This window comes from Hibiscus syriacus, unplaced genomic scaffold, assembly GCF_006381635.1.
Source record: "Hibiscus syriacus cultivar Baekdansim isolate YM2019G1 unplaced genomic scaffold, ASM638163v2 tig00006365_pilon, whole genome shotgun sequence".
NCBI classification, from domain to species: Eukaryota; Viridiplantae; Streptophyta; class Magnoliopsida; order Malvales; family Malvaceae; genus Hibiscus; species Hibiscus syriacus.
In genome coordinates this window covers 466,428-485,776 of record NW_024062093.1, presented here as the reverse complement: position 1 = coordinate 485,776, position 19,349 = coordinate 466,428, and the positions used below count along the sequence as shown (strand labels likewise).

The 19,349-nt window shown below is 36.0% G+C and overlaps 1 pseudogene; it reads right to left on the bottom strand.

Moving 5' to 3' along the window:
* Positions 1–680: 680 nt before the first annotated feature.
* LOC120200651 lies at positions 681–15,910 on the bottom strand (annotated as a pseudogene).
* Positions 15,911–19,349: the final 3,439 nt, after the last annotated feature.

Here is a 19,349-nt window from a genome sequence, read left to right as displayed (position 1 = left end):
GAAAAAATGACGAGTTTAAAACATATGAATAATCGAATAACCATTTCATAACTTTTAATAATCAAGAGACTCAACAAAATAACATTCAGTGATCATTTTGTAACTTTTAATAATAGGAAGACTCAACAAAACAACGTAATATACTAAGGGGACCGGGACCATTTGTATACTTCACCGTTCAAAGTATCATATTGATGAATATTCCCATGTGTAAAAAGTAAGGTTGATTGAAACCAGAAAGATGAAAGAAAAATCTAGCGTATAACACAAGCCAAAGCGGGAACAGGGAAACGGGCAGATAATTAAAGCAGAGACTAAGGGAAACAGGCACAAGTAAATGTAGAATAACTGTTTCTGATCAATCAAAGAATTATTCACTATACAACAGAAGAATAAATCACCATGACCGGGGGAAAATGGCAGAGGTTTTAATTCTGTCTATACCTTATGATACTGCTAAACCTGTGACAGCCGGGAAATTTATAATTTATTTACATAAAATACTGCTGCTTTGCTTTTGAACATTGCGTATCAAGCTTGGAAAACTTGAACAGGCATGAACTTAATCTTGTAAGGGGGCGGACATTGCGAAGAACACATCCAGTGCCAAGTTTGTTCTTACGGCTCACGAATGGTCTCCTGGAGAGGCTGGTCAGGAGCGAATTAAGTTTTGAGCTTTCCTCTATTGCCAAATATTCTTGAGAGTCATCATGAGTTTCTGTCTCTCGCCTTCAACTTCTGCAAATTGAAGGCTTAGCTGAGAGTATCGTTCATGCATCTCTTTTAGTTCAGTCTCTACCACTCCATATCTTCCCTTAATCTCCAACATGTCTTTGATCAGTTAATTGATGTCCCTGAAACTTTTGAACACTGCTTCCTCGTCATTGTGCTGTTTCAGGAAGAGCTGGGACCACAAAAAAATATCATGTCAAATTCTGTGATGTTTCCTTTTCTCAGCTAGGGTTGGAATTCACTTATGCATGCAACACTCTCGAGGGAATAATATGCATGATGCTTAGAACTTTAAACATAGAATCCATAGCAATTTTCTTTTTTAAGTGACCTTCAAGGCCAAAGCAAATTCCTTAATCAAAAGGTTTCGTCTTAGAAAAGCAGACTAGTTTTCTTTTCTAGAACATTGCATACCTCTGAAAAAGGATGCTTGATTTCTTCTTTGTTTGCAATGCCTCGGAAAGCTCAAGTTCCAACGCCAGTACCCGTTCTAATGCATTCCCGGTTTCTGAATATTCATTAAACAAATGAAAAATGCTTCCCAGTTCTTCATTCACCTGTTAAAAAGAAAAAAGTGAGAGCCTGATTGAATAACTTAATCAAATCTTTATGAAAGGCGGACATATCGATCCACCTTATCTAACTGCATTAGTTCTTGCTGTAAACCTGGAAACTTGGTGTTGAAATGTTGAGTGCGTTTTGAAAGAACCATATTCTCATTTTTCAACCTTTCCAGCTAAAAGCACCCAAAGAACAAAGTAAATTAATCACCATTATTAGATGTTATCCTAAATAAATTTTATGCCACAAATGTAATGATTCCCTCAAGCTCAACAATACAAGAAACTGCAACTGAATTTGAGTGAGATCATCACTAACTGGCACCTTACAGCTTCGACAATAAACATACCTCATTATTTAGGTGGTCCATGCTTGATCTTAAACTTTGGGCTCTAAAACAATCATTGATTAAGGCTAGACGCTTGGCATCACTCTTCGGCAAGTTCCATTGGTTGACAAGTGTCAGACTTTGAACTTCATTTGTATCATTAGACACCAGACCCTGATATACCATTAAGCAAATCATCACCATAAAGAAATTTCATTGTGTAAATATAATGGGTCACACACAGTACAGGAAGAATTAAGCAAATCATCAGGTCTAGATAACATCAAAGTGAAAATAATGCAATTGTAGTTCCATAGTCATCCTAAGGATCAAATACATTTTCAGTTCTTTCTTAGAAAGGCGCACTTGCATTTATAATAAGTTGATAATCTAGTACTAAATTCTCAAATTATATCATTAAAACTAAGACAGAAAAAAATATACGCAACACAACAGAATCATATGCTACATAAAGTTTTCAGACTTATAATTCATTTGAAAATAAAGAATTAATAATTGAATCAATCATAGTGAGAGAAGATATTCCCAGTAAACTGATAAAAACTACCTGCTCAGGTTGCAAATGTGCATTTGTGCGGTCACCTACACCGACAGGAACTAAGCCTTCTGTTTGCTTGGAGTTTTCTGAAGTATCTTGGTCCAAATTAGTGAGATCAATGTCCCGAGTTGGAGCATTATTGAGAACAAGCTCACCAGGAATGCTAGCATCTTTCAGTTTTCCATTTCTTTCTGTCAGAAAATTCATAGTCGATTTGGAGGTTGTAGAAATCAGACTATAGAAAGAAAACAGATTGTATAGTAGAAAACAGACTGTAGGAAACAGTCAAGTCTGTTATTTTATTCTTGCATACTTTCAATAGAAACATATTACATATTTATATATAAATTATGCCTCTAAACTAGGAAACTCTAAGTTAGGAAAGATACTAATCCTAGGAGATGTAATCCCTTGAAATAAGGGATTTGAAAAACAGAAAATAATTACAGAATCTCTTGACAGCTCATTTCTATAATTTCTACACTCCCCCTCAAACTGGTGTATATATGTTGTATATACCCAGTTTGAATGACAGCTCATCAAAAGTCACTCGTGGAAGGGCTTTGGTGAAGATATATGCAAGCTGTTTCTTCGTCGGAATGTACTACAGTTGTGCAACTCCATTGTTGACCTTCTCGTAAATAAAATGTATGTCTATCTCAATGTGTTTCGTTCTATCATGTTGCACTGGGTTTTTTGCTATACTCATAGCTGATTGACTGTCACTAAAAATCTTAAAATTCTTCTTGTCATCTAAGTCCAGTTGTGTGAGCAGTCTTTTAATCCACATTCCTTCACATATTCCGAGAGTCATTGCTCTAAACTCTGACGCAACACTACTTCAAGAGACAACGACTTGTTTCTTACTTCTCCAAGTCACCAAATTACCCCAAACGTAGGCACAGTAGCCACTAACTGACCTTCTATCAGTTAATTCACCTCCCCAGCTTGCATCCGTATAAACCTTCACTGTTCTATCTTGATTTTTTCTAAATATAAGTCCAGCTCCTGGGAAAACTTCAAGAACCTTAGAATTCTGTTAACAGCTTCCAAATGTTCTTCTCGAGGATCACTCATATGTTGGCTGACAATGCTCACTGAGTATGCAATACCAGGCCTGGTCAGTGAAAGGTAGATCAACTTCCCTTCTAGCAAATCTGTCAAACTCCATGTCTTATTCTTTTGCAACGCTTTTATCTTCTCTTCCACAGCCTTTTTCCACTCAGGAGATTGAAATGCTCACTGAGTATGCAATATCAGGCCTGGTCAGTGAAAGGTAGATCAACTTCCCTTCTGGAAAATCTGTCAAACTCCATGTCTTATTCTTTTGCAACGCTTTTATCTCCTCTTCCACAGCCTTTTTCCACTCAGGAGATTGAAATGCTTCTGTCACATTTCTTGATATTTTCACTCAGGGTCATTGTTAGGTGCATTTTTTATAGTGGTGGAAGGGGTTTTGCACGGACTAGAGTTATGACGTAAGAAGAAAGGTAATTCATCAGAGTTATTTAGGTTATTCCCATCACCCTCACTAGGAACTGGAACTATGCTAGACGGCTTTGGAGAGACAGTAATAGGTAAAGAAAGGATAGGCTGTAAAGAAATATTAGTTTGAACAGACTGAAATTTCTTGTAACTCTCCCCCTGAATTTTTGTTCCCAAAAAATAAGGTTAGTTTTCAAAAAATGTAACATCAAAGGAGACATATGTCTTTTTTGTGGAAGGTGAGTAACACTTGTAACCCTTCTGACTCGAAAGAATAGCCCAAGAAGACACACTTTATGGACCTAGGATCTAATTTCCCTCTGTTGTGGATATGAACAAAGGCTGTACACCCAAACACCCGAGGAGAAAGACTTGAGTTTAAATGTTTAAAATGGGGAAAAAGTTGAAACAGAACCTTAGTAGGAATTTTGAAATCTAAAGTCTTACTTGGCATTCTATTGATGAGGTACGTCGCTGTAAGAAGAGCTTCCCCCCAAAGATACTTAGGAGCATTAGCAGCAAATAAAAGAGACCTAGTAACCTCTAGAAGATGTCTATTTTTCCTTTCTGCTACCCCGTTTTGTTGAGGTGTGTTGACACAAGACGTAAGGTGAACAATGCCTTTTTCCTTAAGAAATACCCAAGAGTTTTATTCAAATACTCACTCCCATTTTCACTCCTCAGAATTTTTATTTTTGTGTCAAATTGGGTTTCAACTTTTTGATAAAAACTTCTAAAAAGAGACTCAACCTCAGACTTTTCTCTCATTAAGAATACCCATGTTGTCCTAGAGTAATCATCTATAAAAGACACAAACCACTTATACCCAGAAATACTTTTGACAGGAGAAGGGCCCCAAATGTCACTATGGATGATGGAAAAAGGTGTTGTTGGTTCGAATTTGGCTGCAATATATGGTTTTCTGGTATGTTTAGCTATTTGAAAAATTTCACAGGAAAACAAGGATGGATCTTTATTTATAAATAAGTTCGGTAACATTTTGGAAAGAGAGTAAAAATTAGGATGACCTAATCTAGAGTGCCATAACATAATTTTATCGTTATTGAGATCAGAAGATAAAATTGGTTTCCTAAGAGCACTGGATAAGGCATGATTATGAGATGTTTTACCTCCAAGGGTGTACAACCCTTTTCCCAGCCTAGCACTCCCAATCACCCTCTTCGAGTCCTGTGCCTGAAAAATACAACCACCAGTACCAAACACAACATTACAACCAGAATCTTTAATTAATTTGTTGATTGATAGCAGATTGCATGCAAGTCTAGGAACATAGAGGACATTATGAAGTATTAGATTTTTGTTTAATGTAACAGAACCACTTCCTTTGACTGTAGTGAGAGAGTCATCTGCTATTTTTATAGAAGCTGGTAAGCTGCTTTCATTATATTCCTCCAAGAGATCAATATTTCCTGTCATATGATCTGATGCACCCGAGTTTATTATCCATTGTACCGAGAAAGCATATGGATTATTTCCATCAATAGCAGTATAAGTCACATTGGTAGGCTTGGCTGTCATACTGCTCAAAATCTGCTACATCTCCTCTATTTGTTTCTTGCTAAAACTGCTTGAGGAATCATCTTGAGAGGGAATATGGGCCTCCTTTTGAAACCTAGACCGTGTGGGCTGCCAGGCGGCTGGTTTTCCGTGCAGTTTCCAACATTGGTCTATCATATGGCCTGGTTTCTTACAATGTTCACACCAGAGGCGATTTTGCCTCTGCTGCACTGAAAATCTGAAATCTGAAAAAACAGATTGAGATGGGCTGGTTCGGATGCTGAGGGATCCCGATTAGCCATGAAAAAATAGAGTTGAACAGGAATTGATTTAAAGAGAAGCGGAAATCGGATTGATCGCTCTAACCTGATACAATGTAGAAATCAGATTATAGAAAGAAAATAGATTGTATAGTAGAAAACAGACTGTAGGAAACAATCAAGTCTGTTATTTTATTCTTGCATACTTTCAATAGAAACATATTACATATTTATATACAAATTATGCCTCTAAACTAGGAAACTCTAAGTTAGGAAAGATACTAATCCTAGGAGATGTAATCTCTTGAAATAAGGGATTTGAAAAACAGAAAATAATTACAGAATCTCTTGATAGCTCATTTCTATAATTCCTACAGAGGTCTCATGCAATTCTTTCACTATGCTAAGTTCAACTGACAGTCTAGATTTTTCCTCATTATATTTTTTAAAAGACGCCTCAAGTTTCTTTTTTTCCCGGTGCATTCTTGCAAAGATGCTTCAAGTTTCTGTTTTTCTTCATTACATTCTTGCAAATATGCTTCATGTTTTTTTTTCTTCCTTGTAGAATTCAAGGCTAATCATTGAGCAATCCAATTCAGTTTTCATCAGGTCATAAGCCCTCATTTTTTCATGCTTGTACGAAATTAATGCTTGTAACTCGGCCTCTAGTTCCAAGATCTTCACTCCCAGTTCTTCATTTCTCTTTAAGTGAGACGCTTCTGATTTCTTTCTATTCTCAATGTCATCCAAAGCATCTCCTCGCTATGCTTTTTGGAGACAGCCAACTGATGCTTTAGTTCTTGCAGCCTTGTTTCATACTGTTCTTTGATAAATGCAATTCTTAAGTATTCTTGCATAGCAGTTGGTGGTGCTTCGGATTCTCTCTTCTCCGGAGCCAGGATGGATTCTGCGTCAGCCTTATCTTTGATCTCCTTCAAATGAATGGACAAGTTTTTGAACTCTTCAGTCTTCAAAATCTGTTCAGAAAACCTTTGAGAAAGCTCATTACACTGATTCTGCAGCAGCAGCACTTCATCATTGCGCCCTTCCAGTAAGATCATCTGAGTGGTCAGTTCATCCAATTTGGCTTTGACTACTAAGACATTGAATTCCAGTTCTTCCTTCAATACCATCAGATTATCAATCTCTTCTCGGGAGCCGCCAAGTAAGTGCTTTAGCCTTTCAACTTCAAGAGCATGCTGATGGTTATCCTCATAGTAAGCAAACTCAATCTTTTTTATCCTAGTTTTGTAGTCCTTAAGCTCAGCTATTACAGAGCTAGTTTTATTGGTAGGTATCTGGTTTTCAGCCATCTGAGTGCTCTGTTCATCCAATTTAGCTTTGAGTACTAAGACATAGAATTCCAGTTCTTCCTTCAATGCCAACAGATTATCAATCTCTTCTCACGAGCAGCCAAGTAAGTGCTTGTCTTTCAACTTCAAGTGCATGCTGATGATTATCCTCAGAGTAAGCGAACTCTATCTTTTCGATCTTACTTATGTAGTCCTGAAGCTCAGCTATTACAGAGCTATTTTTATTGATAAGTATCGAGTTTTCAGCCATGGAAGCTTCTAACTCCGATTTTAGGGAGTCAAGAGTCACTGATAATCTTCTACTTTCTTCAATGCAATATGCTTCACGAGCAAGACAACCATCAAGTATACTCTCAAAATTTTGACGCTTCTTTTGAAGCTCTGCAAGTTGTCTATCAGACCTAGAAAGTTGACGAACAAGGTCAGTGGTCCAGTTATCGTACTGCGCTCTTAAGAAAATGAGGCTAACATCTGCAGCTATTGAAAGTTCATGCATTTCAGACAACTGAGATTTCAGAGAAGTAATAGTGGAAGACTCTTTGAAAGCATTGATGAAGCGCACCTCAGACTGCTGTAAAAGACTGCAAACTCTAGATTTCTCTGATTCTAGGTCCAACAACATATGCTTAAGATGGCCCAGTTCAGATTTCTGTTGGTCATATTGCAACAACTCACGGTGCTTCTCATTCATTTGGGAAGTAAGATCTGTAATCACACTCTGTGATTTATCTTTGGCGCTTCTTTCTGATTGCAGCTCATCATGTGTAGAATGCAAGCTTTCTTTTAAACCATTAATTTTCAAAGAAAGCTTGGATGCCTCCTCAGATTTATCCTGCAAAGATTGCATCAAAGCTTTGTTTTCTTCCACAAGTTCAGCCACAGTCAACTTATTGCTTCCAAGTTCTTCATTGGCAGACTCTAAGACCAAGAGTTCTTCAGCAATCTCCCTATTCTTAGAAGTAAGCTGCTGTAGCTCTGTTTCAAAATGCTCAAGATCAGATAAGAGATCTCTCTGCTGCTGTGCATTGGTTTCTTCAACTTCGGAGCTAACTTTGAGCTTTTCGGCAACAGCTTCAATTTCAAACTGAAGCTTTTGTACAACTGCATTGGATAGATCCATTTTATCAACCATGGTTTGTAAATCACATTCGAACTTCTGTTTCATTTGCACCATGTCTGATTCTACCACACTTAGAGAGACTTGAGCCTTATCTCTTTCACCCATCAGATCTTTCTTTTCTTTCAAGAGATGAAGAAAATTTTCATATGCATTATTCTGGACCTCTTCTAACTGGGCAATGAAAGATGTAAAGTCCTCAGACTCAATATCCTGGCAAACCAAGTCAGTTGAGAGGGGTGGTTCAAAAAATTTGCCAAAGGATGACATTAAGGGTCTGTTTGTTTCACTGAAAACATTTTCCGTAAAATGGAATCTGGAAAATGTTTTATAGAAATGTGTAAAACATTTTTCAAAAAATATTTTCCAGTGTTTGGATGGTTCATTGTAAAATGTTTTACACTGTTTGGATAATTTTCCTAAAAACTGTTTTTAGAATCTATTTTTAATGAAGAAGCATACATATTCGATATGTTTTTATTCTTTATTATTTTTAAAGGTTCATTTTTTATATATAATTATATTTTATAAAAATCTGTATTTTTATAAGTACGACAAACTAAATTTTTAGATAATATTAATAATTTATGTTGATTGTGTTATAAATACACTATTTTAGGTTTAAAATCTTCATGATGCTTATTCATTCGCATTCATTTCAACGTATAATTAATATTATGTAGGTTTATTTGATATAATATTAATAATTTATTAAAAATATATTATAAAAGTTTATAAATATTATGTAGGTTTAATTAATAGTACACTACATTAAAACAACAATAGCACATAACTTATCAAAAATATTATAAGAATTATTTCAGAATATAAAAAATTTCTCAAAAACAACAAATAAATGTCTTAAAAGAACAAAAAAATGTACTGAACATTTCATTAACCAATCATCACATTCAAGATCCAACATCACAACACAGGATCTATATTTTGCAAGAGTCTCCAAAATTACAACTCTCCTTCCAAATGATGGACCACTAGTATCGCTCAATCCATTGAAAGTTCCAACAATCAAGCTAAAAATATCCTGAAAGCATGCCACAAATCAATCACCAGAAGTTCAGTTGAAAATTTATTACTTTCTAAGAAAATTAAGACCAAAAACAATAAACCTTCATGAAAGAAAAAGCACCTTTAGAATATCATCACTATAAGGCGCTTCAGGCGCAATTATCCGAGTTATCTCACAAATACAGGTTGCAACTAGAAGTTTGGCTTCCCGATCTTGATGATTCAGCAGTTCTGGCTTGACAATTGCATTATGAAGAGGCTGCATTGATTCCACTATTGATGATGGTGGAGACTGGTCAATCTCAGAGAGACATGTAGCAGCTTGCTGCGGATTAGACGGAAAACATTCCTGATATATGGCAAATAACCAAATTAAAAGACTGCAGCTGATTTTGATACACAATATATATATGAATTCACAAGTTCAATCATCCAACAAGATGTTTTAAGGATAAAACCCACAAGCTAACAGAAGGTAGAAATTTAATTAATGCAGTCAATTGAACTAATTCCAAATCTAGGTTGACTTCTTTTCAAGGTTGATTATGTTTCACCACAATACCCGTTAAAGCCCTTTGCAACCCATGATGACAATTCCAAACCAAGGCCAGACCCACAATACACATTTTTTGCCTTATTACACAGGACGAGTGATTGGTGGTGTAATCCATGAAAGGTACCAAAACCAAAGATTTACGGCATACTTATGTTCTTGAAGTATGGAGGTTATCGATCATTAAAATTGTAGGGGGGCAGTCAAACACAGTCCAGGTCCCGAGGCTTGCACATTGCAGCTTGTTTAGGTCCTGGTTCACTGCCTAGAACCATAATGTTTGAAGATACAACTACTGGGACAAGAACAATAGAACATTCTAATACGGTAACTAATAGCTTGAATTAACTCAAAAGAACGGTTGACCCAAATATCATGTCATGTAGCAAATTAAGGGCATACAATACAAGTGGAAACTCAAGTTGGCAGGAAGTATGAGTGGGGGTAGCATACCACAACAAATACTAATAGACTCACTCAACCGATGCATTCACCCCGCCAGGTCAATTTTTCATCAAAAACAAGTGTTTCATCAAACAAGTTCATTAAGAAAAGGGTCTGGCCGTAGAAGAACCTTAACGAAAAACAAAAAAAATCAGCATAAATCATATCAATAAGATCAAATGCCCAAGAAATAAAAACGAACATAAATAACGAAATTACAGCAAATCAAAACCACCAAACATATGTACTAAGAGGGGAAAAAGCTAAACAGAATTCAAAAGCGAATAATAACCTTGATGATTAAGCAAAAGCCTAAAAAATGTTCTTCAATTTGTTGAATTACCATGATTAGGAGAAACTTTGTGAATTATGGGAACAACCCTAATTCAACCAATTAGGAACGAACTTTAGCTAAGCAATCTAAAGTTCAGTGGAGAAGTAATAAAGTTGAAGAATGCATGCCTTTAACAGCTTGAGAATGGCGTCCTTCGCGGATGGAGGAGATTCCAACTTGGATCCCAGCTCCTTGAGCTGCTCTTCCAGCTTCTCGGCCATTTGCTATCAGCAATTTCTGTTCGCAAGGCAAAGCAGCAGCAGCTTCGTCTCCTGCTCACTCTCGCTGTGTAGCTTTCAGTATCAGTTGAATGAGTCGTGGACTCGATAAGATGAGAGATAGAAAGCAAAGAGGGAAAAAGGGAACCAAACACATGAAAACGGAAAAAACATTTTCCGTAAAATGTTTTCCTCCAACCAAGAAACCTGTTTTGCAGAAAGTTCGTAGTATTTTGCAGCTTTTCCTTCACAAGAACCAATTCATCAAACTCAGCTTTGATCATTCTCAACTCTTTTTGCAAAGAAGAATTATTGTTTCTAAGGTTGTCATTTTCCAGAGTTCCTTCTATAAATTAGCCAACTCTGTTTTCTCCATGACACAGGCGTCAAATTTGCTCTTGTAACTTTTGTACTCCATCAAGCAGCACTCCAGTTCAGTTATCTTCTCACGGAGATGATGATTTCCTTGTGTGATATTTTTCACATTTTCTTCCAAAGCTTGTTTCTGCAGAGCCAAGTCATTATACTTGACAATGCAAGTAGCCTTGGACTCGTTAAGGGAATGAACATCATCCATAGCTGCTTGCAGCCTTTGCATCAATAACTCCTTGGATTCGAGAGACAGTTCCAATTGCCATGCAAGCTCATCTATTTTCTCTTTCATTGTTTTAATATCATCATTGGCTTCGAGCAGAGTTTCTAGTAGAGTGTTTGAAAACACGTCCATGTATAAATTTTGGCAGTGCATTTCACAAACTTCTTCGATCTTCTTGTAAAGGGTTTCCTGCAAATGGAGGGATCTTTTCAAATCTTCTAAAAGGATATCTCCACCCAATTGTTGTTTCTTTACACCAACATACTGATTTTGAGAATGCAAGGGCTTGGAGGGTTGAAATTCTTCAGAGAATCCTCAAGAGTTTGTTTGTGAAGAACCTACAAAAGCTTTCCTTATGAGATTCTCATTCGTCTCAAACACAAGACATAACCTGCGAAGAAAGCAGGTCAAGGTCCTTTTGCAACTGGCCCACTGCAATTGAGTAATTAAGGCATGCCCTTTTCAGTGCTGCTTCTGCAATAATAGCCCTTCTTTCCAGTTCCTTGCTCAGAGATTCCAAATCTTGTTTTTCTTCAGCAAATCTCAAGACTTGCTCATTCATATCTTGGCGCATAATCTCCACCTCAGCTTTAGCAGATTGCAACCTAAAGAAGCAAGTAGAATGCTCATTTCTGATAGACTGCAATTCTCCCAGCATCTGCCTTTGGTTTTCCTCAAGCTCCTGAACGAGAGCTTCATAGTAGCACTCCATCTGGTCCATTTTCTTTGCAAGGCTTTCCCGCTCAGCTTTTGATTCATCCAACTCTCTCAGAAGTTCAAATATTTTTCCTTCCATTGCATTAGTTGCAACCATAGAATCAGGTTCATACGGCATAAGACCAGGCACACTAATGCATGGAACCATGCCTGGTTCTGGTTGAAAAGGCTCTGCATCAAAACTAGTTGCTGATATAAAAGAATTAGTTAGGCTAATTTCTCTGGCACAATTCATGTTGCATCTTTTGGATGCCACTGACCTAAGAATAAACATTTCTTTTTGAGTTCCCTGTTTGAGATCTTGCACAATGCCAAGCAGTGCTTTCAAGTCTGTTTGAATGAACCTATTGTCTCTTTCATGGTAATTCAAACATGCCCCTTTGTCAATATGGCCTCTAAATCTTGGAGCAAGTTGTCCTCGCCTTTCTTTATAGCTTCGTTGCTGGTTAGAGAAGGGCAAAGTTTCGAACTTGTCATTTGCTCAAGGTCATCTTTCAACTTCGAACACTCTAATTTTAAATCAGAAATCTCTTTTGCCAACCTTTCACCTGAAGAAATCTCAGTGACAAGTTGCTGACAAAACTTCTCGGTTTCAGCACCTATTTGACTAGCATGATTTTAAAACAAGCTTAGTTCCATCTGAAGTTCCTGAGTAGATGATTCTGCCACTTACAAGCACCCTCGGAGTCTGCTATTTTCTTCATAAGCAACAGATAAGTCATTATCCCTGGAATAGTCTGAACTCCAGCCATGAACCCAATTGTTAGACCCCTGTGCCAAAAACTGATGATCTGAGGGACCTCCTTTATCTTGCTGAGGGCTATGACCAAGCCCGGTCAAATCACCAGAGACTGTACTCTTTAGGCTGTCAATTTCATGAGTACTGGACGTATCATGCTTCTCTGCATATAAACTTTCTGAAGTGTTAGAAGAGCCATCAAACCCAACAGCTGAGTCTCCATAGTCTTCATTCAAGCCAACATCTTCCTCGCACAAAGAGTGTTCTTTAGATTTTTCTTTAAATCTAACCCTTGGATTATCCTATATACAGAATAAAAGGAGAAAGATTAGGTTACCTCCTAATCATAGAAGACAATAGGGAATCACATACTGCTCATTCATAGAAAGCTCGCAGCAACTAGAGGGCCTACAACGTAGATTTTCGGATGAGCAAACAACCAAAATGTAAAACAAATAAATAAAGTGAAAAAATGTGAAATGTATATTTAAAGATACATTGAAAGTTTGCTCCGTATTGGTTTGTAGCATGAGACTGCTAGAGGGCTTTATGATAGAATTTCACGCATCTCCTCGCTCATTTAACAAACTTGACTTTTCAGTAACATTTTTTCACATTGGCTCACAACCATAGCCTCTTTGATGGTGTCTTAAATGCCATAAAAACTCATGCAAATATTTATGGCATTCCAGGTAAAATCAAAGTCTATTGAATACAATATTTGTGATTTTAATATTCTAAATTCAACCAGGGAATAGATGCCAACATTTCTCTCCAATAAGTGATCTCCTAAACCTCAAAATCATTTTATTTTTTCAAGAGGTATACGGATAAGTGAAGTCTCAGAGAGAAGATAACTATGGCCAATCATGCATCTCCAACACAGAATGTGTATTCTTCTAGAAATCCAAAAGAAACAAAGGACTGGACCTTAATATCCTCAGAAACTGATACTTTTCCAGATGAAGACTGATCAGGACCATTTTGATCTGGCCCCACCTGCAATCCCCTCTCTCTAAGTTCTCGTTGCTGTTCAAACTCCCTGAGACCAAGCATAGTTACAGATAAGAAGATTGATATTAGCTGAAAAAATAATTTAAATGTTTTCAAAAAAAATACCTGAAACCGGTTTTAGAGGTTAGAAGTTGTACAGTGACCTGTCATCAAATATAAATTAAAGATTGATATTAGCTGAAACAGTAAGATTGAAAAAAACAATAGAATCTAATACAGAGAAAAAACTTCAACACTACACATATATTTTAGCATCTAGCTACATTATGACTCAAGATATCCGACAAGAAATTGAAAAGAATAAACCAAGAATATTTTGAGAAATCCAAAAGTCCTCACGTGTAATATAGCTCCAGAATCACAGCCAATAAGTGGCAGTGGAATAACAGAAGGCTTTGATGCGTCAGCATAATCAGCAAGGTTGATGGTCGCCTCACCCAGAAGGCTGGACCGTGAGGAACCCTGATTCCAAATTGATCAACATGAAAGACAGTTAAACTCAGTTAAAATGAGATGGAAAACAAACATCAATTCTGCTACAACTAGAGGATTGTAAAAAACTGTCTACAGATATGGGAACTTCCATAATTCACGTGTAGGTCAAACTAAGAGCACTTGCCTGTGTGGTTAAGTTTAGCAATTGGAGAGTAAGAATTAGAATCTTACCATTGCCACAACAAGCTTATAGAGTTTTTCATCGAACTGCTTAGTTTTGATGTCTTGAAGAAGCCTCGTAGTCTCGTAGATTGGATCAGCCCATTTGCAAGTTCCATTTCTCACATTTGCTTTGGTTGTCTTTGAAGTTGCTTTCCCAGAATCGGCAGGAATGAATGATATATACAGTTTATCCCATCCACTTTGTGGAATCTGAATTTTTCAGAAAAATGAACATAGCAAGATGAATGATGCATCAGAATATGTTTTCCAGTTATGAAAGATGGACAATCAATCACATATTAGATTAATGGCATATATATAGTAGGAAAGTTCAGATGCACAGATCATATGAAGTGGTGGAAAACAGTCATTACGATGATTCAACCAGTTTAAGACTTAAGTCTAGTCGACCATTTATCCAATACTATGGCAAAGAGACAATGACTTGACGTCAATCCTTGTTGAACCCCTATTGTGATTAGAAACTCATCTTTTAATCCACCACAAGTTCTTACATTTATGACGAATGGTGTTGTACATATACTGTATATTTGAGAGGAAATCCCTTCTTGTTCACAGCCTACCAAAGAATGTCTCCAGATAGTTTACCACAGATTTCTTAAGTTAATAAAAATCATACTTAATTCTAACTTCGACCCTCCAAACCTCCCCATAAGTTGTGCAGGGAATGAATAATTTCCAAGGTAGATTGTCATGCATGAAATCAACCCAATTTTGCACAATATTAGCATGTTGTTATAAACCGTGTTCAATAACCTTCTCAAAGTTTCACGGTATAACTCATAAGTTATTCCTCTAAAATTTGAGCGAAAGATTGTCATCTTTGTTTTCATATAAAGGCACCAAAATATTCTTCCTCCACTCACAAGGCATGTTATTACTTCATCAAATCTTGTTAAGGAACAGGTTCAGGAAAAGACTAAACTTACGCTATCGCATAAAATTTAATCCTCCAAACAGCTGACCTTCTAAAACTCTTGGACATTGAACAAGCTACACCCATTTTGTAAACTTTCCAATCTTTTTTTTTTCCATCTCTAAAACTCTCCAACTACAAACACCAAGCAAAGACACGAAAGAAAATTGTGCATTAAAAATACATATTTCTTATCAGATACAAGCAACCATGAAACTGTAGTTGCATGATCGAAGTAACATAAAAGATAAAATCACAATCTAAGTGAACATCATAGAACATTCACATAATATAGCTGAACTTCTACATTCAATGCATTGCCATTGATTTCTTGATCCACCTTAATAAGGTACATTGTAGAATTTGGTACACATTACAACTTCCAATATTACCAATTCATCAACTTGTAACATGAGCTTATGTATAACAATATTAGCTTTAAACAGAAAGATTTAAACAAATATGCCAGAAAATTCCACAAGTACAAATTGCAACTCACATGTGTAGCATGGAATTGTAACCGGAACACGACTTTTATTTTTGTATTCTCAATCCTCCACTTAGGGATCCTCGACATTACCAGCAAATCAATTAAATACCAGCTCTATGACATAACAACCCCCTCTCTCCCCCAGATACATTTTCACATAGCTAGGAAAGCTGACTCCAGATAAAACTAGTTCAAATGGAGGTTTAAATATGTTTGGAATCCAAAGCCTACAGCAAGCACTGAAATCCCATAAGTGTACTTCACCAAGACAGTAAGATAAGTAGGAGAAAAACAAGGAAAAAGCAAACAAAAGAGGACTTTTATTAAAAAGAAGAAAAACAATGTAAAAGCAAACAAAAGAGGGTTTTTATTAAAAAGAACCCAATTACACAGAAGGTCAATTCAGATCAAGGTTTGATTTCAATAAACAGGAAAACAAATTGAACAGAACTTCAAGCTAAAATTTAGAGGAGAAAACCCTTAAACTCATCTCAATGATCTGATCTACTGAGTTTGACTTCAAAATTGCTTCAGAAGCCATCACAAGATCCAAACAAGTATAAAGACGATATTTGAACTAAAAGACAAATTAGAGGAAATCGCTAATTGCAGACCATACCTTGTTCAAATAAAGGCAAAAAATGCCCAAAATGCAAAAACCCAACAAACAAACTTCAAAATGCTGACATAAAATGATCGGGTCCAAACCCTTTTTATTGAAAAATAAAACAGTGAATTTTTTTTTAAAAAAAAAGCTTACATAAGGAGAAAACAAGCAAAGAATAGAAAATGGCACTTCACACACTTCAAAAGAAACAAAGATGCAAATGTCCATCTTCCGAAAGACTGACACAAGAGGAAAAAGGAATAGAGTATAAGAGAATCCAAAATCAAATGACACACCAAAATAAGAAAAACAAATAGCACCTATAACAAAAGCTTCAAAATACCATTATTTTTCTTTCCTTTTGAGAAACATCGAAGAAAAACAAAAGAAAAAACCGACCCAACCCAACTGAGAACACGTCAATAAATTCACATGGTAAGAATTATCCATGTAAAAAATTGACATTTTGAGTCCACTTAAACACTGAAAAACATACAATAAAAGAATGCCGAGGAGCAATGAAGTTAGGTACCCAGCATCATATGGTTAGGTGATTAAGCTGGAAGAAAGGGAAGATGAATCTTTCAGAGAAGGTTGCATTTTTCATACAAACGACAGTGAATAAGAAGAATTTTGTTTTAAGAAAATAAACGAGCTTTGAGAGGGACGAGGGGGGAAAGGTTTTGTTTTTTTTTAGGGGTGGAATTTATGAGTTGTTATACTTTTTAATGATGTGTGTTTTGCAAGTCGAAAAGTGTTTGCTGGGTGGGATTTTTGGGAGTGTGGCAAACAAGGATAAAATGTTCGGACGTTTTGCTTTGATTTTTTTTAAGGAACAAATATAGGGTAAAATACACAAAAGGTCCCTGAACAATGGGACGTTATTTTATTAAATTTTTTGACAATTAAAGTTTATAAAATGATCACCGACTATAGGCTATTTTTCGGGCAATTCGACCTAAATATCACCCTATTTTTTCTAATATTCCCGATCTAACATCGTTTTTCCAATATTTACCAAAGTAACACCCATTCGACTGATGTGGAAATAAGGCATGTTCCTTGGAGCGCGCTTTAAAGGGATTTTTGCTGACTGGGATGCCACACGGGTAAGGCGTTTTGCAGGGAACGCGCTTACACGGGTTTCTACTGACTGGGATGCCACGCGGGTAAGGCGTTTTGCAGGGGGCGTGCTTTTGCAAGATTCAGTGACACGTATGAAGGAGCGTTGCCAGGGACACGCCTTCCATTAATAGGTAATTAATTCCCACCCATTTCCCCCACCTAAACACCCTCCTCCTCCCCTATATAAACCCCTTAATCCCCCTCATTCTTCACACCAAATCATTCTTTCTCTCTAATATATCTCAAATTAATCTCTTATTTGAGTTAAAAATTTCTTAGTAGTTGGTAAGAAATTTATTTTTAAATTAGTATATATTTTAAAAAAAGTTGTTATATTTTTTATAAATAGTTTTATAAAAATAATGTTATATTTTTTTTATTAAAATAATATTTATATAATTATTATTTATTTAAATTTATTAATTAATTATTTGTGCTAATTATATTTGTTTGCCTACAGTTATAATGGGAAGCGAGATGTTGTTATATTGGATGCAAATCATATCTCAAGACATTTTAGTGATATGGTAATATTTTTTAAACTTATGTAAATGTTTAATAATTTTTTAATTTAAAGGTTTCATGAATTTGTATTAATTTTAAATTTTTGGAATGTTTATTAATTAGAAAAATGATTGTATTTTGGAGACATTTATTCAAAACACAAAGATATCGACACCAATACGTATTTGGTCGTATCTGTCTTCCGCTGGGTTCGGGTATATTGTGAAAGTTGTTGGCGGTTACAAAATGGAACCCACCCTAATTTCCTCATTAATTGAGAGGTGGAGACTGAAGACATGCGCATTTCATCTTCTATGTGGAGAGTGTACAATTACATTGGAGGATGTCTCAATGCATTTGGGGCTCCCCGTTGATGGAAATATGATGTGTGGTGTGGTCGATGGTGATTGGCATTCACTATGCATGTAGTATCTTGGAGTTTCTCTGCCAGATTTCAATGGAGGTCGGATATCTTTATCATGGCTAAAAGCCAATTTTGAAGTTTTGAATGAAAATGCTTCTGAGGATGAAGCAAAGGCATGTGTTCGGGCATATATACTACGAATCATTGGAGGAATATTGATGTCCGAAAAATCTCGCAACTAGGTGTGTTATTTGTGGTTGTGTCATCTTATTAATTTTGATGAAGCAGGAAGATACAGTTGGGGTGCTACAGTTTTGCATTTCTCTTTAGAGAAATGTGTCGTGCAACAAATTATAGTAAAACTGCTATCGGTGGATGTCTCCTGCTTCTCCAATCATGGGCGTGGTTCTGCTTGCCTTTCTTATGCCCGATCGTTAATGAGTCATATGTATTCCCGTTATTATGGAGGTAATTTCATAACTAAATTTTTATTTAAATAATTTTTAATTAAATAATGTAATACCCCAAATATCAGGCCAGTGACATTATTGGAAAGATTTAGAATTTGAGGATCTATTTGAATAACTGATAAAAGATAAGAAATTATTTGGAATAGTGTTTAAGACCAATTAGTAACAATGGATGAATAAAGAGGACATTTTGGTCCTTTAAGGAGAAATGAATTTAAAATTATTTCATTATTAGAGATTTAAGAAGGAAAAAAGGGAAAGTTATCTATTCTTCTTCTCCTTCTTCCCGTGCTCATGTACTCTCCCCATAGCCAAGGTAAGTTTCCTTTAAGTTAGTTTATTCTTTAGTTTATGGACAAGTTTTGAAACCTTAAGTAATATAGAGGCATAAGGAAAGTTCAAGGATGTTTAAAACTAAGTAATTTGTGATATATTTGAGATTTAAGAAAATGAGTTTTTGAATGATATGTTAATATATGAGTGTTTATTGATGTCTACTGGTATATTTGACTTGTCAAAGTAGTAAATGAGAGATTAGAAGCATTGGATGAGTATAAATATAAGTTAGAAAATATGGTGTGATTCTTAGACTCAAGTAAGTTTGAGAGATTTTAGATGTTGTAAGAAGCTAAATGAAGGAAAATTATTAGGAATAAGTAGAGAAGAGTTAAATAGCATTGTT